Source organism: Dermacentor silvarum, chromosome 1, assembly GCF_013339745.2.
Source record: "Dermacentor silvarum isolate Dsil-2018 chromosome 1, BIME_Dsil_1.4, whole genome shotgun sequence".
Classification (NCBI taxonomy): Eukaryota; Metazoa; Arthropoda; class Arachnida; order Ixodida; family Ixodidae; genus Dermacentor; species Dermacentor silvarum.
Genome location: NC_051154.1, coordinates 397807156 through 397829499, shown reverse-complemented (window position 1 = coordinate 397829499; position 22344 = coordinate 397807156). Strand labels below are relative to the sequence as shown.

Here is a 22344-nt window from a genome sequence, read left to right as displayed (position 1 = left end):
GGCAGCTTCCTCGGCGTCGGTTTCGTCCATGAGGAGCTCGGATGGTTCCTCAGCACTCGAAGGCCCGGTGACGCTAGCGTATGTCTTAGGGCATTGTCCTTCTTCATGTCCGAATCTTCGGCATGCGCTGCATTTTGGAACTCTGCAGTCGCGGCGGATGTGCCCCGTCGTATGACAGCGAAGTCACATTGGTGCACGACCCGATACGACAACCAAAGCTTGTTCGCCTGCGACGTTCACCTGGTGTGGTAGGTCTTCAAGCTTGACGCCGGCTTTGAGTCGCAGGGACACCAACCGGGTGGTGGACCCCTTGTCAGCAATTCCGTGAACACGCCACCGTTCTCTGCTGATTTCCGTCACTCTTCCATAAGGCAGGAAAGCCACGCGCACGTCGTCGTCTGGAATGTTGTGTAGTAGCCAGTGAACTTTCATTCTTACATCTTGATTTCCAGGATCAATGACGACGCAGCGTCGGCCTTTGACCTTCAGTTCACTTGCAGCGAGTATCTTCTTGACGGCTTCAGCACTCTTGAAAGTTACGGCCCACACATGGCTCATTCGATACGCCCCTAAGGCGATAACCTCAGGAAGCAGTGTCAACCCAGCCAGCACGTCGCGAAAGTCCTCTACTCGGTAAGGTCGCGCTCGAACGTCCCCGTGAAGAAAAACTGTATTAATAACAAAACGACCTGTTGGCAAATTTGGCAAAATCATCTCGTAGTCTCCTTCCTGTGAAAAATTCCTGTTTCCGCGGCTGGAAGTAGCCGCTGTAGCCGCTCCTGCGGAGCCCGTCATCGCACGTCCGTTCGCTTCGACGGCCGGAAGTGGAATCCCTCGCCACTCTGCTTTACTGTTACGACTGCACATAAATTTGCTTACATTTGTAATAAACGATTTAAGCTTCTTAAAGCACGTAAAGGAGCCGTCGTGCATGTGTGCGATTAACGGCATACAATATTGCACGCGGACATGAAATAACGCGCTGATTAGAAATTTCTGTAAAATGTGAGAAAAATAAAAATATATGTAGCAGAGCGTGGTTTCGATCCACGGACCTCTAGGTTATGGGCCCAGCACGCTTCCACTGCGCCACTCTGCTTTACTGTTAATGCGTGTAAATTTGCTAACATTTGTAATAAACGATTTAAGCTTCTTACAGCGCGGAAAAGAGGCGTCGTGCATGAGTCCGATTCACGGCATACAATATTGCACGCGGACATGAAATACCGCGCTGATTAGAAATTTGTCTAAAATGTGAGAAAAATAAAAAATATATGTAGGAGAGCGTGGTTTCGATCCACGGACCTCTTCGTTATGGGCGCAGCACGCTTTCATTGCGCCACTCTGCTTTACCGTTAATGCGTGTAAATTTGCTCACATTTGTAATAAACGATTTAAGCTTCTTACAGCGCGGAAAGGAGGCGTCGGGCATGAGAGCCATTCACGGCATACAATATTGCACGCGGACATGAGATAACGCGCTAATTAGAAATTTCTGTAGAATGTGAGAAAAATAAAAACATATGTAGCAGAGCGTGGTTTCGATCCACGGACCTCTCGGTTATGGGCCCAGCACGCTTCCACTGCGCCACTCTGCTTTTTTTCCCCCTTTATTGCCGGCTTCGCATATAAAACAATCGTGTACAGTGCATTGTCACATATAAAAGTGCTGTCACATGACTTTCAGCACGTGAGGGGGTTAAAAACGCAATCGTTTCATCAAAGACAGCTCGCCCAAAAGGGGGTACCACTCCGGCTTCTCATTTTGAACTTTGTACACTTCTCTCAAGTATTCTACACTTTAGATGAAATTCTCTCGTAGGCGATCGGGGATTCAGGTCTTCGTTGCGCACGGCCATCCGCGTCCTCCACACGCTGTGGAGTACGAGTGCCATGAACATGTCGTAGGGCACACCCCCTACGTTTTTGACAGGCAGAAAACGGATGCCGAACGGTGTAACGGGCAAGTCTTTCTTCAAGGTCCTCTGAAGGATGTCCCAGAGAAAGACTGCATCACTATAATCCAGAAATATGTGTTCAACTGTCTCCGGGATTTTTGCAGATGATGCAGTCTACAGACCAGGCAACAAATATGCCTTTTTCTCGCCGCCAAGGTTTTGTAGGGAGTGTGCCACTCTGTAGCTTGAAAAAGAACGTTTTGACTGATGGTCGCACAGGCATCTTTTTGACTCTGCTTAAAACATCGTCTCCGGGACCTCTTGGGTACAGTGATCGGTAAACTGGCAATGGCAACATGGCTTCTATAAGATCCCTGTATAATTTCTTTCGCGTTACTCCAGAGAGATATTCCATCGAAAAGCGTACTTTTAGGATTTGGAAAGCCCCAACTACCTCGCGCATATAACCCCTTGGTCGTCTTTGTTCGACATGGACCGTTGAAACAATACATTCTGGCAAATAATTTGACAACCGCTCATGTAACACTGTTCTCAAAAAGCAATCGCCTTGATCGCGTAAGAAAATAAACCTAGCCACGATCTGCCGCAAGAACAGATGGACCAGGCCAAGTCCTCCACTGCGCAGAGAGTGGAACAAATTTAGTTAGTTATTTGGGGTTTAGTGGCGCAAAAGCGACTAAGGCTATGGTGCGCCAAACACAAGGTGTTATGAGTAAAGATTTAAAAACAGCAAAGGCTGTGTTGGTCTATAGCCTGTTTAAATAGCCGGTATCGTCTAGAAATTTAAAAAGGTCTGGTAATGGCACTAGTGGATCATCTCCTAAAACTAAGGCAGGGTGTAACGGTATGTGTAACTTATATAAGTTTTGCAAAAGGTTTCGTCTCTGTGTTTCGATATGTTTACATGTTAGTAAAATGTGTATCACTGTGAGCGGTTCTTGGCAGTTCTCGCATATTGGTGGGTCTTCTTTTGTGAGCAAAAAATTGTGTGTGAGGTGTGTATGCCCAATCCGTAGTCGACATAAAACTACTTCAAAGAACCGTTCCTGATGACTACATGACTTCCATTCGCCAAGTACGGGTTTAGTGAGATGTAGCTTGTTGTTTGTACAATGGTCCCATTCGTGTTGCCATTTTGACCTCAAGGCCTCCCGAATTGCGCGGATACAATCTTTATATGGGAGTGTTGTGTTTGTTATGTCTTTGTGTGCTGCCATTGACGCGCATCTATCAGCTTCTTCATTACCCGGTATTCCAACATGGCTTGGTACCCAGCAAAACCTGATTGATCTGCCATATTTGTTTGATCTTACCAGGGTTAAAATATCCCCTAACAGGGGCTCACATTCAGATTTAACATGTAGAGCCTTCAGTGTGCTTAAGGAGTCAGTGTATATGACTGTGTTTTCGTGTTTGTCAGCGATGATCTTTTTAACTACAGTCCATATTGCGTAGACTTCGGCCGTGTAAACAGAGGCGTGCTGTGGTAGTCTAATACTTGTTTCCCAATTTTTTGTCACGACCCCCACGCCAACGTGTTCTTTTGTTTTAGAGCCATCAGTGTAATATTCTGTGTAATCTTTATATTTGTCCTGAAGAGCGCGGAATTCTTGTATGATGTGTTCGTGTGGGGTGTGATTTTTCTTTAGAGGGGTTAATGCCAAGTCACATAACTCTATGAATTCGCACCACGGGGGTTATCGTTGTGGCTTTTTAGCAACCTGAAGGACCTCATGAGGAATGTCATAATCGCGACAGTATTCCTCATATCGCAGCAGAAGTGGTCTAATCATGTTCGGTTTATTTGTGTAGTGTAAGCGTGAGTTGCACTGTGTGACGATGTTGTAGCATATGTGTTGTGGTGATGACTGGATTCTGAGTATATAGGAAAATGTTAGTAGCGCCCTGCGCTGCTGTAAAGGAGGCTCATTACATTCAGTGTATAAACTCTGGACAGGTGATGTTCTGTAAGCACCACTTGCCAGTCGTAGTCCAAGGTTATGAATTGGGTCAAGTCGTCGGATGTAAGACGGTCTGGCCGATCCATAAATGATGCTACCATAGTCTAATATGCTACGTACTAAAGAGCGGTAGATGTGTAGCAGGCATTTACGGTCAGAGCCCCAGCGCTTCCGTGACAAGACTTTGAGGATGTTAAGTGCATTGTTCTTTTTAATTTTAAGATTATTTATGTGCGCAAGAAAGTTCAACTTTTTATCAAACAGAACGCCCAGAAACTTGTGTTCTTGTTTTACCGGTAGTATGGCTTCCTGTAACTTAAGCGTGGGATCTGGTTGCAGGCCTCTTTTCTGTGAGAAGACAACACTAATCGTTTTTGTAGCGTTAGCTACACTGGCCTAGCAAAGCCCGTTTCGCGCGGCACATCAAGAGCCGTGCTGCGCATGCGCAATGATCAGTGATGTCACACGGCTTGCGCACCGGAGCCACCGGAGCCGGCACCTCTCGCGCACTCCGCGGCCGCCGCGCGCGACTCACCGCCGCCTGTCTGCGCATTCCAGAGGAGTGATGTCGTAGCCGTGGTAGACGCACTGGCGCCGGCGCGCGCACAGCTGGCGCTCCGGGCTTTTAGCGAAAAAATTAGCGACTGCTAATTTTTTCAGTTGAAAAACGAAAACCGTTTTCAGATGCCCACTGTGTGAGTTTATTTAATGTGATTTGAGTTTGCCGTTCGCAGGTTGCCATGTTCGATGCACGACATGCAATTTGTAGATCATCCACATATAACGAGTGCATAACAGATGGTGGAATTACATTATTTACCGAGTTCATTTTTATGACAAACAGTGTTGTGCTTAATACACATCCCTGCGGCACACCATTTTCCTGAATGAATATGCGTGACAGCACCGTTCCTAAACGCACTTGAAAGGTTCGGTCGGACATGAAATCAGCTAGACATTTAAGCATTCTACCGCGGATCCCTAAATCCGCTAAATCCCTCAAAATACCAAACCTCCATGTTGTGTCGTACGCTTTTTCTAAGTCGAAGAAGACTGTGAGACAATACTGTTTGTGTAGAAAAGCAGTACGTATCTCGTGTTCTAACCGGACTAGATGGTCTGTTGTAGAGCACCCTTTCTTGTACCCACTCTGATGGTTGTCCAGCGGGTTCTCTGTTTCAAGGACGTATGTCAATCTTATGTTTATAATTGTTTCATATGATTTTGCAAGACAGCTTGTGAGTGCTATAGGCCTGTAGCTGGTTGCTGTTGTAGGATGCTTTCCAGCTTTCAAGAAAGGAATTATAATTGCTTTCTTCCACTCATTCGGCATTTTCCCCGTTTCCCAGATTACATTGAAGAAGCGAAGTAAGGTATCCACTGCTTTAGGGGAGAGATGTGCGAGCATTGTATAATGTACTCTGTCCGGACCGGGAGCTGTCTTTTTGCCAGAAGTAAGTACCCTGTTGAGTTCTTGGAGTGTTAAGGGGGTGTTATACGACATCTCGGAACTTCCTGTTGTCGGAAGCCTTTGTTTTTCTGCTGATTGCTTATATTTTTGAAATTTAGGAGAAAAGTTTACCGAGCTTGATATGTCATAAAAATGCTGCCCTAATATGTTTGCTTGATCTTCTAAGTTTGTTTGCTTGCCTGGGGGTGAGAGTATGGGGATCGTGTAAGGAGTGTAGTTCCCTCTAAACTTTCGAAGTTGATCCCACATTCTTTTGGATGTTATCGAGCTATTTATGGATGATATATAATTTTTCCATGACTGTCTTTCGGCTTGCCTGCGTGTGTACCTGGCTTTCGCTTTTGCTTTTTTGAAAAATAGGAGGTTATCTTGTGTTGGGTATCGCCGAAAGATACCCCACGCTTTGTTTTGTAGCTTTTTAGTTTCCGTACATCCCTTCGTCCACCAGGGCTTTAATTTTTTCCCTATAACGCCAGAGGATTGAGGGATTGTCTGTTCTGCTGCAGTAAGTATACTGGCAGTAACTTTTTCATTTAGTTCATCTATAGTTAATCCATCTGGTATGTCATCCAGACTGGCTTTTTCGGTGAAGAGAGGCCAGTCTGCTAGATGAAGTTTCCAACGGGGTGATCTCGATGGTATGGTGGGGAAAGGAGATGTGTTTTTAATAATAGAAGGCATATGGTCACTACCGCAAGGATTCTCGATAACACTCCATTGGAAGTCGTTAAATATAGATGGGGAGCACAGCGCCAGGTCAAGACAGCTCATAGCTCCTGTGCTTGGGGAACAGTAAGTTGCAGCACCAGTGTTTAACAGGCATACGTCATTTGTTAAGATAAAATCTTCAAGTGTTTGTCCCCTGGTGTCATTTGTTTTGCTACCCCATAACGTGTTATGTGCGTTAAAATCACCCGCGATTAAAAAAAGGTTCTGGTAGCTGGTTTAAAATTCGCTCTAGGTCTCTTACAGTAAAATGTGAGTGTGGTGGAATGTATAGTGAACAAATGATGATGGTTTTGTGTGCTAAAATGGTCACAGCAACGGCTTCTATGTGACTGTTAATGGCAACTTCCCTCGCTGCGATACCTCCTTGCAGAACAATGGCTACACCACCCGAAAGTCGGCTCGCCTGGGTACGGTCTCGTCGTACCACAGTGAAGCCTTTTAAAAAATTTTTATGTTTTTCGCCTAGGTTGCAAGCACAAGGCCACAGGAGAGAAGTTGCTTAGCATGTCTTTGATGTCACCTAGGTTACGTAGGAGTCCTCTACAATTCCAGTAGGATAATAAATGCCATGTTGAAGCAGAAAGGTAAAAAATGGCATTACGAGTGAATAGGAGATAAGAAAGATGTTTGGTGACATAGACCTAAAGAAGGCTAATATAAAAAAGAGCGATAACCTTTACGTTGTCACTTTCTTAATTAGTGTGGTTATTGGGACTTTGTCCCTCTTTGCGCGCTCGAGAGAGCGCTTGTCCTTCGGCGTCGACGACACCGGGGTTTTTGAGTCGACCTCCATCGCTCTCCCTGAGGCGCTGGAGGACCGAGAATTGGGCGCCGAGACACGTGTCTCGGGCCTTAGGGTTCGATTGATTTTAGGGCCCAGCGGCACTGGTGTCCGCGGGTCCTTCGAAGAGGATGGAGCAGTGCTGACTGCTTCCACCACGGGGGCGGGACGGGTCACTGCAGGGCCACTGTGTGTGGGCCCGCAGGGCTCCTGAGGCCTCTGTGACGCTGCCCCCACCTGCGTCACTTCGGCATAACTTCTTCTCGAAAGGTAAGACAGTCGCTTCCTTGCTTCATAGAAAGAGGTTTTTTCTTTCACAGTTAGTGCAATTACTTCTTTTTCTTTTTTCCAACAAGGGCAGGACCGCGAGTAAGCTGCATGGTCCCCTTTGCAGTTTACACAGTGAAGAGAAGAAGTGCAATTGTCAGATTGGTGATCATTTGAGCTGCATTTAGCACAGGTTGTTTGTCCTCGGCATGCGTGTGAAGCATGTCTAAACCTTTGACACTTGAAACATCGTCTGGGGTTCGGGATATATGGCCTGACATTTACTTTTACATATCCTGCATTGAGAGAGGTAGGCATTTCGTTTGTTCCAAAGGTGAGTATTACATGTTTTGTCGGGATTTCTTGATCGTTTCTGCGGATGACAATTCTTTGTACTTTGGTCACGTTTTGTTCCTGGAAACCCTCCAGCAGTTCCTCATCGCTCAAGCCAAGGAAGTCCTCCTCGGATATCACACCTCTACTTGTGTTTAGAGTTCTGTGGGCAGAAATTGTAACTGTGGCATCACCAATACTGGTAAGTTCTGAGAGCTTTTGTACTTGATCTTTATCATTTAGTTCTAGGAGGAGGTCCCCGCTAGACATTTTTGAGGCTTTATATGTCGGTCCAATTTTGTCTTTTAGGCACTTGGCTACCAGGAAAGGAGACAGCTTTCTCACGGGTGTGTTGTTTTCACTATGGACTACATGATACTTGGGGAATGCTGGGGTGTTGCTCCGAAAGGAGAACTGGAACGTTGCTTCGGTGCGACCTCTTTTCAGAGGTCGATCATAGACGACAGAGGTTTGCGCTGCCATAAGAAGGTGTACATGTTCGGCAACAGCGCCGACCACCCACCACGGAGCCCAACGAGGGGACGCGGCAGAGCTTGTACACAAGTCTGCACGACGCCAGTCGTACGCCGCTACTATAACCAAATATGGTGTACCCAAGGTAGGATAGCCACACACGGTTAACCCTTGCCGCCAGGGAGAATGGAAGTAAATGGAAGAGAGTAGAAGACAGGAAAGGCGAAAAAGTATGAGAGAGAGACGAAGATTGGGGAGAGAGAGACAGGAAAAGGCGACTACCGATTTCCCCCGGGTGGGTCAGTCCGGAGGTGCCGTCTACGCGAAGCGGAGGCCAAAGAGGTGTGTTGCCTCCACTGAGGGGCCGTAAAGGTCCAGACACCCGGCATCGGCTCAACCTCCAGGATCCTCTTTTCCCCGGACACGGCTAAGCCGCGCACGGTTACACGCGGGAGGGGCCAACCCTCATGTGCTCGGGTCCGTGGTGTCGCAACACACCAAACGCCTGCTGACGCCGACGCCCCTGCGGGGTGGAACAAATTTGTGTGACTCGTTCTTTCCCATGTAGAAGCCCAAACAAATACTGCCATCACTCTGTGTAGCTTTTGAACAGTATTACGTGTCATAGATAACACTTGAAGTACATACCACACTCGCGAAACAAGAAAAATGTTGCAGACCGTTGCGCGCGTAAACATTGAAAAATCTCGACCTCCCCATTTTTGCGTCTTAGTGCGTAGGTGCTCCGTTTCTTCGTTCCAATATTCTGTTGTGTCCCGGTAGTGTTGGAGCGGTACACCTAAGTACTTATCAGGTGTTACCGTCCAAGTGACGTTTTCGTACAATGAGGGCGTTCTTCGCCAGTTTCCATGCCAGATACCTAGACATTTATTCCAATTAATTCTACTACCGGTACACTCGCAGAATGACTTGACATCACGTATTGCCACTGTGACACTTTCTTGATCTTTACAAAAGACCGCGATATCATCTGCGTAACTAAGCACTTTGACTTCCGCAGTCATCAAGCGGAAACCACGAACCCGTTCATTCTGAAGCATTTTTTGACTAAGCGGTTCTAAATAGATAGCGAAGAGTAATGCTGACGCGGGACATCCTTGTTTGACACTTGATAAGACCGGAATGCTTTCGCTGAGTTGCTTATTGACTACAATCCTCGTAGTGCATCCTGTGTACGCCATTCGTACCCCCTCCAAAACCACAGATCCCACTTTTACGTACTCGAGAATGCACAGAAGTGTCTCATGATTCACACGGTCAAAGGCCTTATCAAGATCTATTTGTAGCATCGCTACACTACTCTCAAAATCCTCACAGCATTCCAAAATATTCCTTGCAATGTGAATATTTGTCGTTATAGATCTTCCTTTGATGCCGCAGGTTTGATGGGGTACTACGATTTCTTTAATAACAGTTTGAAGTCGCCTGGAGAAAACACCCATGAAAAGTTTGTAATCAACATTCGCTAAGGTTATCGGTCGATATGATGCAATAAACAGTTGTTTTGTGGGATTGTCAGTTTTCGGAATCAACACAATGTGCGATCTTCTGAAGGATGCTGGTAATTCTTTCTTTTCGTAAGCCTCATGTAAAACAGCGCATAAGGCTTCTGCCACAGCGCTTTTATGTTTCTTATAGAATGCTGTGCTTAGGTCATCTGGACCAGGTGTCTTTCCAGGTGTCATTTTTTCAATCGACGTTTCAATTTCTTTTGCAGTGATAGATGCCTCTAAACTTGCTTTTAAAGCGTCATCGAGTTGCGGCATAAGTGTTAAGAATTCGTCCCTGAATGTGCCACTGCCCTCTTTTATGCTTCCTAACAATTCGCGATAATGTTCCACAACCGCATGTTCAATCAATGATTTATCGCTTGTGACGACGTTGTGATATTCTATCGCCTTGATTTCGTTTTTAGTTGCGTAGCTCCTTTCGTCTGCCAGTGCACGTTTCGTGGGCATCTCGCCACACCAAAGCCTCACGGCGCGTGCGCGCACCACAGCTCCCTTATATCTCTCAACGTCTATAATCTCCAACTTTTGTTTAACGTCTTTAATTTCTTTACTACGCATGCCCGGTGGCACGCATTCTTGACAGAGTAAAAAATCTAACTGACACTGCAACTGCTTTTCTTCTTTCCTTTGGCTATGTCTTATGGGGAACAAGCGCTGGCCAGGAGGCGCTACGGCAGTTTGGGTGTGCAGCTGAAATATGTTGGCACCATCCGATAGGGAGGCCCCGAAAAGGGTACCACATTTTGGATGATAGCAGACGCGCGCCTGTATCAACGTTTGCTTTTGTTCTATGCATCGAGCCAAGCTCTGGCCATACGGCCATACCTGATGCGTGGTGTACAAAGCGCATGCGCTGATACGTTCTACCACGCCGGTTCCCACTCAGGCCAAAACCTCGACACATGTACCTCAAGATGAGCGGTGGAATTGATAACGCGAAATCGCAGCATGTCGGGCTGAAAACTGTTTCTACCGCTCGCTAGGCTGTGTGTTATGGCGCTGTTGCGGGCACGCGAAGTTTCAGCGCTGGTTGCCCATAGAAGATGCCCTTTCAATCGCGTCCATTTTGACCTTTTCTTTAAAGCACTCCCATGTATAAATTACACTTCCCGTGCTACACTTAAGTAATTTGTTTAATTCCGTTTTAACGTTCTCTGCAAACGTGTCGTACTCAAGTAGCTTGTCGTTCAACTTCCATAGGTTCCAATTGAATCTCTGCTTTTCTTTTTTATTTATGGTAAACATAACTATAGGCTATGGTCGCTGAAAGAAACGTGCATAACACTATAGGCACCCTTCAATGCAGTTTGGCTGTACATGTCGCGCCACCTAACAGCGGCGGTGAGCACCCGCGAGTAGGCCCTCACCGCCGTTTCACCTTTGGCCGTACTGCGCTCAGGCACGCCTGAAAGCTTCCTTTTCAGATTTTTCAATGGATTCACCGCGACCACTCGGCAGCTCCTCCGTGAGAAGTGTGAACAAAAATAACATGCGCATATGCTGCTGCTTTAGGTATTTTCACAACCGCGAAGGGGATGTCGGCATCAAATTGTGCCGCTTCCCTTCGAGGCTGTGGGGAGAAACCCGGTGGCTGAAGGTGGATCGTCGTGGTTCGGGCCGTCAAGTAAGAGTCGCTCTTGCGAATTTCTGTTGAACTATGACGCAAACGCAAAATAAAAAAATTAAAAAAAACACAAGGCAGCATCCATGAAAACGCACAATAAAGCGACAACTGCATAAACACGCGTGATCTGATTCCCGCTGTTGTAAATTGGTTTGGATAATTGTTGAGCTATTCTCGCTCCAAAACAAATGCGCAGTGGTTGTTATGTGTCAAATCTAGCTTCGTAAGCGCTCCGCGTTGGACCTTTGTACGCACTGTAGTTCTTGTTGGGCATTAATAAGCCAACGTGCAGCTCCTTTCTGCGCCTGGATCAAGACGCGACTGCTGAAACCGGGCTCATTCATGCCGACGTTTTCTCGCGTTTAGAACAACAGAACTAAGGCTGGAGTGCACCGCAGCACACATCGAGTATCCGCAAAATAGCACTTCTCTCGCGCACGCTAGCACACATTTGTTCAGGTGTTGCTTAGTGTCAGCTGATTGCTCTCTGTTATGTTTCAGCGATGATGACCTCTCACACTGGAGCCCGAATGACAACACCAGAATATGCTCGAGGCACTTTGTCAACGGAGCAAAAAGCGCCATAAAGAATCATTCAAGTTACCTTCCAACTCACCAAAACCTCGACAAATGTGATAAGCAAAGCACGCTCGAAGTATACTGAAGATACAAATGAAAGTTGAAAAACGTCTACGGCCGTATTTGCCCACTTAAGCGGAATAAATTATTTATTTGTTAACTTACTTTGAGTTCGACGTCGTGAACGTGCTTTATTTGTCGTGACAAGAACTCTGCTGCGATGTCCGTCCTGTTTACTTTTTTGACGCGAAATACATGTTGGTTGTCGTAAAGTTGACGTCCTTTCTCGAGTGTCGGTGGTCAAAAATGGGCCTCAATGTTTTCAATTGCCTTAAAGACCACAGTTTAGAACGCCCGACTTGTTTCAAAGGAGCGCCGCAGAAGCATGCCTTCGTAGAAGTGGCCGCCTCGGTGTTTCGCGGAACTGACACGGCGGCGCTGACGGCTGAGCCGATGTGGGTGGAGTGGATGGAGGAAAACGGTGTATTGGGGGAACTACAGAATGGGTTCAGGCCAGGCAGACGCTTAGAAGACAATATGTTTGTACTAACTCAGTGCATAGAGATTTCAGTAGCTCAGAAAAGACCTTTATGGGTAGCATTTCTAGATATTAAAGGAGCTTATGACAACGTAGACAGGGAGTTGTTGTGGGATATTCTTCAATACGAAGGCATAGATGACGATTTCGTGGAGCTGCTGAGGGAGATATATCGAGACAACCAAGTACAAGTGGCATGGGAAGGCCGAAAAGGAAATGAAATGGTGGGAATTCACCAAGGATTGAAGCAAGGATGCCCTCTGTCACCATTGTTGTTCACGCTTTACGTCAAGGGCATAGAAAGACGACTGGAAAACAGCGAATTAGGTTTTGATTTATCCTACATGCGTAATGGACAAATGGTGCAACAGAAGGTTCCTGGATTGATGTACGCAGACGACACTGTGCTACTAGCGGACAATAAAAAAGATTTACAGATACTTGCGAATATCTGTGGGAAAGCAGCGACAAATCTAGGCCTTAAGTTTAGCACAGAGAAATCAGGGATTATGATCTTTAATGAACACACGAGTAACTTCGTGGTGTCAATTCAACAGCAAGTAATACCCATAGTGAAGCAATATAAGTACCTCGGCGTACACATAAACGAAGGAAAGAATTACTCAAGAAACCACCAAGATAATCTGAAAATAAAGGGGAAGCGGAATGCAGCATTAATGAAACACAGAGCACTGTGGGGCCACAATAAGTATGAGGTGGTGCGTGGAATCTGGAAAGGAGTAATGGTGCCAGCGCTAACATTCGGAAATGCCATTATATGCTTAAAATCGGATATATTGGCGGGTTTAGAAGTTAACCAAAGATCAGTAGGCCGGTTGGCTTTGGGAGCACACGGTAATACGACAAATGAGGCAGTGCATGGAGACATGGGTTGGGCCTCTTTTGAAGTCAGAGAAGCACAAAGCAAAATTAGTTTTGAAGAAAGGCTCAGGAACATGGATGAAAATAAATGGGCGGCTAAAGTGCACAAGTATCTCTACATGAAAAGCGTGGACACAGAATGGAGGAAGAGGTCAAGGAAGTTGGCAACCAAGTACAGGATAATCGAAACTGTAAATAGACAACCAGGGGTCATCAGAAAGAAAGTGAGAGAAATAGAGACCGTGAATTGGATGCAAAGAATGGAAACGAAAAGGACAATGGAGATTTACAAGAATGAGAAGAAAGAAATTAGAAGGGAAAATCTGTACGATAACACAAAGGGCAGTGCCTTGCTATTTGAGGCTCGAGCCGGTTGCCTAAGGACGAAAACATATCGGAACAAATATTCGGAACTAGATGAGACATGTGTATGCTGCAGTAAAGATCCAGAGACCACTCAGCACATCCTAATGGAATGCGACGGGATCCTTCCAGCGAGAACCGTAGGTAACGTGCAACTCCCAGAAGCGCTTGGGTTTAAAGTGGAAGGAAACATAAACAGATCAGCCGTAGAGATCAGCAAGAGACGATTAGAGTACTGGTGGAAAAAAAGCAGGGAAAAGATGGATACGACCTGATCTCTTAAAATCATAGGCAGCGGTACAAGCTAAATTTTTGAAAAAGGTATACAAAACTGCGAGATAAAGAACATGTGTAGTATCCCTGATTAAATCAAGCAGGCTAGGTGACTATTTGTCACCACCCCGTTTCAAAGGGGATGCCAATAAATCATCATCATCATCATCATCATCATCATCATCATCATCATCATCATCGCAGCGCCGCCTGACCATTGAAGGGAGCCTATAGTCTCGGCAGAAGGGAAGTAATGCTGTAGACACGTAGGCTCTGTCAAGCCTCGCCTGACTGTTATGCTGGTAATGTGTGTACTGAGTACTTTGAGACGGCACACATCCTACGTCATCCGACTCTCGTTCGTGAACTATTGCATTCAGAAACAAGGCACTACAATCACGCACCGGCACTTTGCTTGCCCTATCTTCGGGAGTGCAAACACAGTTGAAGTCTCCAAGAAAAATAATTGTCCTATCACACGAAAGGTGCACTTCAAGGCTTTCGAAAAACGTTTTGCGCTCTTGCTCTCTGGTGCATAAACACAAACAGCCCGCCAACTCCCGCCAGAAAAAGAAAAGTCGCACACAATTAATCGTCCTAAAGTATCATTATATAAACACTCTACAGCAATACCAATTGAATTCTTCAAAAGAAGTAAACAACGACCGGATGTACCATGAGAATGGCTGACACATACATTGTAGCGGTCGCGGAAAGGCGAAACCATGCGGTCTGTCTGCTCTGGGGACTCAACTTTCGTTTCCTGCACGGCGGCAATATCAACGTCATTCTCGAGGAACAAGCGGCACAATTGATACTGCCGCCTCCTACACCCCAGCCCTCGAAAGTTAAGCGTTGCTACGCGTAAGGCCGTTTCTAATTTATAGGGCATGTTATCGTTACGAGCAGGGCTACCATACGGTTTCTACCTCACGTAATGCTCGCCAGAAAACACGAAAATCACACGACTTAAATCGGTGAATGTGGGTGTCTGAGCTATTCCCGTGTTTTCCATCGCGGCTCACATACAACACTAACATTTGCCTCTTACACATTAAAGTCCTTTCGGGAAATCGCAACACTCTCACCTAGCCAGGTGGTGTGGACTGCAGAGGCGGCTTGGCCTCTGCCCGCGGGCCGGCCGGAATTGTCGGCCGCGGTTTGAAACACGGATGCCTATTCCCCGCTGCCTTCGCCGGTGGTTTTCCACCGCCGCCGCTATCGGGAGTACTTGTCTCGTCTCTACCTTCATCCCAAGGGCGCTTGCCGGCCAGGCCGCTGGCTGGCAAGCGCCACTCCTGTCCAGCTGTAGCGGCCGGTTCCTTGCCGGGAGGTTCAGATGATTCTGGCCTCTCTGAGGCTGTTCCTTTCCCTGGTTGTAGCTCCAAAGGCTGGGCAGCGGGTTGTTGCCCCGTTGTCGCATTCGGCCCACTCACTTTGGCCAGGTCTGTCGTAGCTAGCGCTCCGTCGCCCGAACTTGCTGCGTCTTCAGCGTCACGCTCGTCCATGAGCAGCTCGGACGAGTCACCACCCACGGGCGCGGTGACCCTGGCAGAAGAGAGCGTGCAGTCGTGCTCCTCATGGCTGAACCTCCGGCAGCCCGTGCAACGTGGCACTCGGCAATCACGACGAATGTGCCCCTTTCCTCGGCAGCGTAGACAAATGGGCGATCTTCCCGGCACAACAACGAGGGCCTCCTCGCCGCTTACGCTCACTTGATGAGGCAGGTCATCAATTTTAAGGCCCACCTTCAACTTGAGGGTCACCAGACGGGTCGTCGAGCCTTTGTCGGTCACGCCGTGTACCCGCCAACGCTCCCTGCAGATGTCAGTCACTTGCCCGTACGCTGCAAACGCACGTCGCAAATCTTCGTCAAGTACATTGTGAACCAGCCAATGCACCTTCATCCGCACGTCTTGGTTTGCCGGGTCGATGACGAGGCAGCGGCAATCTTTGACCTTGATGTCCCCGAGGGCCAGGATCCTTTTCACTGCATCCATATTCTTGAACGTAACCGCCCACACATGGCTCATATGATACGCCCCCAAGGCAACAACCTCGGGGAGCAGCGTCAGACGGGCCAGTGTGTCGCGAAAGTCTTCCACTCGATATGGCCGGGAACGGACGTCGGCATGTAAAAAAACAGTATTCAATACAACTCGTCCTGTTGGCAGGTTTGGCAGTACAACTTCGTAATCATTTTCACCGTCAAAAGACCTGTTACCGCGGCCGAAACGTGCCGCTGTATCCACCGCTGAAGGGCCTGCCATCCCGCGTCCGCTCAGCTCGGCTGCCGGAAGCAGAAACTGCCCCACTCTGCTTTACTGTTAAGGAGTGTAAATTCGCTCACATTTGTAATAAACGATTTAAGCTTCTTAAAGCGCGGAAAGGAGGCGTCTTGCATGAGTGCGATTCACGGCATACAATATTGCACGCGGACATGAAATAACGCGCTGATTAGAAATTTCTGTAAAATGTGAGAAAAATAAAAATATATGTAGCAGAGCGTGGTTTCGATCCACGGACCTCTGGGTTATGGGCCCAGCACGCTTCCACTGCGCCACTCTGCTTTTTTTTTATTTATTGCCGGTCTTCGACATAAGACAGTACATACAAATTACCACACACTCCAATAACACAAATGCACGCTATTGTACAAAAAAAGGGAAAAAAAAGGGAAAAAAAAGTAAGTCGTCCGTCCGTATAGGACCGACGTTGTCACGTTAAAATTCCTTCATGGCTGCCAGAGGAACCAGCCTTGACAGCCAATCCGGTACATACACTTTCATTTTCTGTTCTTCAATAAAGCGAGATACACATTCTTTGAAATAAATCCTCGCGGGCCTCGCGTCGGGGTCGCAGTGGTACCCTGCCATACGAGCCCGCCATAAACAGTGGAGTGCAATCAGCATAATAAAGTCATAAGGAACCCCGTAATCGTCCTTAATTGACAGATACCTGATCCCATGGGGGTCTACTGGCAATTCTTTCTTTAGTGTTCGCTGTAACACGTCCCAGAAGTAAACCCCCTCCCAACAGTGCAAAAAAACATGGTCTATGGTTTCGGGCTGCTTGCAGATCAAGCAGTGCGATCCCCATGGTACAGTACAACCCCGTTCTTTCATAAAAGTCTTCACGGGGAGCGTTCCGGTATGAAGGTTAAAGAAAAATGTTTTTACCCCGGGTGACACCTCCATGCGTTTCACCCGTTTAAGCACATCCTGTCCTGGCCCTCCACTGTATATGGCTCTATATAATGGTACTGGGAAAAGTACATCAGCAAGGTCTCTATACAGTGTTTTCCTTTTCACTTCACAAAGATAATCATTTGAAAAGCGCACAGTGAGGAAGCGTACACTTTCGACCACTTCCTTGAGATACCCACGAAGTGTTCCGGTCATGTTTTCTGTACTGACAACATGTTCCGGCAATGCGTCGCTCAACCTGAGCTGGCAAACAGTGCGCAGAAAAGGGTCTCGCGTATCGCGAAAAAACAAAAATCTGTTTACCAGCTGTCTAACAAAGAGATGAATTAAGCCCACACCCCCGTCCTTCACTCTTCTGAACAAGTTTGTTCGGCTGCACCTTTCCCATGTCGAACCCCAGATGAAAACCGCAAACACTCTTTGCAGCCTTTGCACGTTTGCCCGGGAACAATGGAGCACTTGCATGACATAATACAACTTAGAGATAAAGAAAATATTGCAAACTGTCGCTCTTGCAAAAATAGACAGGTTAGTTCCTTGCCATCTGTCTGCTTTATCTTTCATTTCTTTGGTTTGACTCCTCCAGTATTCCTCGCTGCTGTTGTAGCTGTCGAGGGGAACACCTAGATACCGTGCAGGAGTTTTCATCCAGTTCACGTTCGCGAAGTGGTCCTGTGCAGACGGCCACTCCCCTTGCCATAGTCCAAGGGATTTGCCCCAATTTACTCTGCTGCCCGTGACGTCACAGAAGTGCTTCACTACAGTTATTGCTTCGGTTATACTTGGTTTGTCTGTGCAACACACTGCGATGTCGTCTGCATACGCGAGTACTTTAACTTCGGCCGCTGCCAGCCTAAAACCACGTATTCTGACATTTTCAGTGATTGCCAGACACATTGCTTCAATATATATAGCGAACAGAAGCGGACTGAGGGGGCAGCCTTGGCGCACTGAACGCATGATGTTAATGGGGGCCCCCAGTGACTTATTAACAATTAACCGCGTTGTGCAGTTCTGATACGCCAAGGCCACTCCCTCAGTGATGATGGAACCAACATTAACATGATCTAAGATTGCAAACAAAATAGCATGCGCGACACAGTCAAACGCTTTCTCGAGGTCGAGCTGAAGAACTGCAACGCCGCTATAGGTGACGTCACAGCACTCGAGAACACACCGCATCCTATGGATGTTCGCAAAAATAGATCGCCCCTTGATGCCGCAAGTTTGGTGGTCAGCGACTATTTCCTTGATGACACCTTGGAGTCTGGTGGCTATAACCTTCATAAATATTTTATAATCGATGTTAGTTAATGATATGGGCCTGTAGGATGTGACGTGCTTACTTTATCTATTTGATCGGTCTTAGGTATTAGTATAGTGTGCGCTTTTCCAAAGGAAGGTGGCAAGGATTTCTGCTCATATGCGTCATTAAATACCGCAGCTAGCAAAGGAGCCAGTTCGCTTTTAAACGTCTTATACCACCCAGCGCTGAGACCATCAGGTCCGGGTGACTTGCCCAGGTTGAAATCGTCGATTGCTTTCTCGACTTCCCTCTGGGTTATTCTGCCTTCTAGTCCTTCTTTGGTGTCCTCATCCAATCGCGGCATACGATGGAGAAAAGCAGCTTTAAACCCATCTAAATTGGCAGCCTGGAATGCAAAGAGCGACTGGTAGTACTCTGTGAAAGCGCGGCCTATGCTTTCTTTGTCTTCAACAACACTGCCGTTCATTAAAATCTTATCAACATTGTTGCGTCGTCCGTGCGCCTTTTCTAGTCCAAGCGCCCTTTTTGTGGGCGTCTCCCCTGCCGCTAGTGCATCGGCACGTGCTCGCACAATGGCACCTTGATAACGCTCTTTATCAAACTGTTCAAGCTTTTGCTTGATGTTTCGCACGTCGTCTTTGTACGCCCCAGGCTGTCTGCACTCAAGCGTAATAAGCTGTCTGAGTAGTGTTCTAAAACCCTTTTCTTTCACTTCCCTCTCATATTTTAGGCAGCTCGATCGGTCCAAGGCTTTCATTTTAACGTTTTGTTTAAAGCATTCCCACTTTTCCGCTATTGTTTACGATGTTGCTTCGTGTATTTTATTAACCATATCGCGTACTGCGGCAAGAAATGGCTCATCGATTAGTAGCATTGCATTCATTTTCCAGAGGTCCCAATTGAAAGCATGTCTCCTTTTCTCTATGCCGACTTCACATTTAACCAGACAGTGGTCCGAGAACGACACAGGTACAACGCAATAGCCATGGCATTTTGGGATTGCATCCAACGAAATGTACATGCGATCCAATCGCGCATGGCTACTACCCTGAAAACGCGTAAACGTCACTTCATGACCAGCTTCGAGACACTCAAAGACATCGTCAACTTCATTTTCGCTTATTATATTGGACAACACATCACTACTTTTGTCACGCATACCGGCATTGTTGACTCTGTCTTTAGCGCTCAGCACACAATTGAAGTCTCCTAACAGGATTACGCGCTTATCACACCGGACATACAAGCGCCACTCTGCTTTACTGTTAATGCGTGTAAATTCGCTCACATTTGTAATAAACGATTTAAGCTTCTTAAAGCGCGGAAAGGAGGCGTCGTGCATGAGTGCGATTCACGGCATACAATATTGCACGCGGACATGAAATAACGCGCGGATTAGAAATTTCTGTAAAATGTGAGAAAAATAAAAATATATGTAGCAGAGCGTGGTTTCGATCCACGGACCTCTGGGTTATGGGCCCAGCACGCTTCCACTGCGCCACTCTGCTTTACTGTTAATGCGTGTAAATTCGCTCACATTTGTAATAAACGATTTAAGCTTCTTAAAGCGCGGAAAGGAGGCGTCTTGCATGAGTGCGATTCACGGCATACAATATTGCACGCGGACATGAAATAACGCGCTGATTAGAAATTTCTGTAAAATGTGAGAAAAATAAAAATATATGTAGCAGAGCGTGGTTTCGATCCACGGACCTCTGGGTTATGGGCCCAGCACGCTTCCACTGCGCCACTCTGCTTTACTGTTAATGCGCGTAAATTCGCTCACATTTGTAATAAACGATTTAAGCTTCTTAAAGCGCGGAAAGGAGGCGTCGTGCATGAGTGCGATTCACGGCATACAATATTGCACGCGGACATGAAATAACGCGCGGATTAGAAATTTCTGTAAAATGTGAGAAAAATAAAAATATATGTAGCAGAGCGTGGTTTCGATCCACGGACCTCTGGGTTGTGGGCCCAGCACGCTTCCACTGCGCCACTCTGCTTTACTGTTAATGCGTGTAAATTCGCTCACATTTGTAATAAACGATTTAAGCTTCTTAAAGCGCGGAAAGGAGGCGTCGTGCATGAGTGCGATTCACGGCATACAATATTGCACGCCGACATGAAATAACGCGCGGATTAGAAATTTCTGTAAAATGTGAGAAAAATAAAAATATATGTAGCAGAGCGTGGTTTCGATCCACGGACCTCTGGGTTATGGGCCCAGCACGCTTCCACTGCGCCACTCTGCTTTTTTTTTTCTTTATTGCCTACTTGGCATATAAAACAATCATGTACAGTGCATTGTCACATATAAAAGTGCTGTCACATAACTTTCAGCACGTGAGGGGTTAAAAACGCAATCGCTTCATCAAAGACAGTTCCCCCAAAAGGGGGTACCACTCCGGCTTCTCATTTTGAACTTTGTACACTTCTCTCAAGTATTCTACACTTTCGATGAAATTCTCTCGTGCCGATCGAGGATTCAGGTCCTCGTTGCGCACGGCCATCCGCGTCCTCCACACGCTGTGGAGCACGAGTGCCATGAACATATCGTAGGGCACACCCCCTACGTTTTTGACAGGCAGAAAACGGATGCCGTACGGTGTTACGGGCAAGTATTTCTTCAAGGTCCTCTGAAGGATGTCCCAGAGAAAGACTGCATCACTACAATCCAGAAATATGTGTTCAACTGTCTCCGGCTTTTTGCAGATGATGCAGTCTACAGACCAGGCAACAAATATGCCTTTTTCTCGCAGCCAAGGTTTGGTAGGGAGTGTGCCACTGTGTAGCTTGAAAAATAAAGTTTTGACTGATGGTCGCACAGGCATCTTTTTGACTCTGCCTAAAACATCGTCTCCGGGACCTCTTGGGTACAGTGATCGGTAAACAGGCAATGGCAACATGGCTTCTATAAGATCCCTGTATAATTTCTTTCGTGTAACTCCAGAGAGATATTCCATCGAAAAGCGTACTTTTACAATTTCGAAAGCCCCAACGATCTCGCGCATATAACCCCTTGGTCGTCTTTGTTCGACATGGACCGTTGAAACAATAAATTCTGGCAAATAATTTGACAACCGCACATGTAACACTGTTCTCAAGAAGCAATCGCCTTGATCGCGTAAAAAAATAAACCTAGCCACGATCTGCCGCAAGAACAGATGGACCAGGCCAAGTCCCCCACTGCGCACAGAGCGGAACAAATTTGTGCGACTCGTTCTTTCCCATGTAGAAGCCCACACAAATACTGCCATCACTCTGTGTAGCTTTGAACAGCATTACGTGTCATAGATAACACTTGAAGAACATACCACACTCGCGAAGCAAGAAATGTGTTGCACACCGTTGCGCGCGTAAACATGGAAAAATCTCGACCTCCCCATTTTTGCGTCTTAACGCGTAGCTGCTCCGTTTCATCGTTCCAATATTCTGTTGTGTCCCGGTAGTGTTGGAGCGGTACGCCTAAGTACTTGTCAGGTGTTACCGTCCAAGTGACGTTTTCGTACAATGAGGGCGTTCTTCGCCAGTTTCCATGCCAGATACCTAGACATTTATTCCAATTAATTCTACTACCGGTACACTCGCAGAATGCCTTGACATCACTTATTGCCACTGTGACACTTTCTTGATCATTACAAAAGACCGCGATGTCATCTGCGTAACCAAGCACTTTGACTTCCGCGGCCATCAAGCGGAAACCACGAACTCGTTCATTCTGAAGCATTTTTTGACAAAGTGGTTCTAAATAGATAGCGAAGAGTAATGCTGACGCGGGACATCCTTGTTTGACACTTGATAAGACCGGAATGCTTTCGCTGAGTTGCTTATTGACTACAATCCTCGTAGTGCATCCTGTGTACGCCATTCGTACCCCCTCCAAAACCACAGATCCCACTTTTACGTAGTCGAGAATGCACAGAAGTATCTCGTGAGTCACGCGGTCAAATGCCTTCTCGAGATCTATTTGTAGCATCGCTACCCTACTCTCAAAATCCTCGCAGCATTCCAAAATATTCCTTGCAATGTGAATATTCGTCGTTATAGATCTTCCTTTGATGCCGCAGGTTTGATGGGGTCCTACTATTTCTTTAATAACAGTTTGAAGTCGCCTGGCCAACACACCCATGAAAAGTTTGTAA

At 46.7% G+C, this 22344-nt stretch overlaps 5 non-coding genes across 5 annotated transcripts; all 5 read right to left on the bottom strand.

Annotated features, from left to right (window-relative positions):
* Positions 1 to 16224: 16224 nt before the first annotated feature.
* Positions 16225 to 16296, bottom strand: Trnam-cau (transfer RNA methionine (anticodon CAU)). Its single transcript has one exon. It is a non-coding gene; the product is annotated as a tRNA-Met (tRNA).
* A 3339-nt stretch (positions 16297 to 19635) lies between these two features.
* Positions 19636 to 19707, bottom strand: Trnam-cau (transfer RNA methionine (anticodon CAU)). Its single transcript has one exon. It is a non-coding gene; the product is annotated as a tRNA-Met (tRNA).
* Positions 19708 to 19884: 177 nt separating this feature from the next.
* Positions 19885 to 19956, bottom strand: Trnam-cau (transfer RNA methionine (anticodon CAU)). The gene has a single exon. It is a non-coding gene; the product is annotated as a tRNA-Met (tRNA).
* Positions 19957 to 20133: 177 nt separating this feature from the next.
* On the bottom strand, positions 20134 to 20205 carry Trnav-cac (transfer RNA valine (anticodon CAC)). The gene has a single exon. It is a non-coding gene; the product is annotated as a tRNA-Val (tRNA).
* A 177-nt stretch (positions 20206 to 20382) lies between these two features.
* Trnam-cau (transfer RNA methionine (anticodon CAU)) lies at positions 20383 to 20454 on the bottom strand. The gene has a single exon. It is a non-coding gene; the product is annotated as a tRNA-Met (tRNA).
* Positions 20455 to 22344: the final 1890 nt, after the last annotated feature.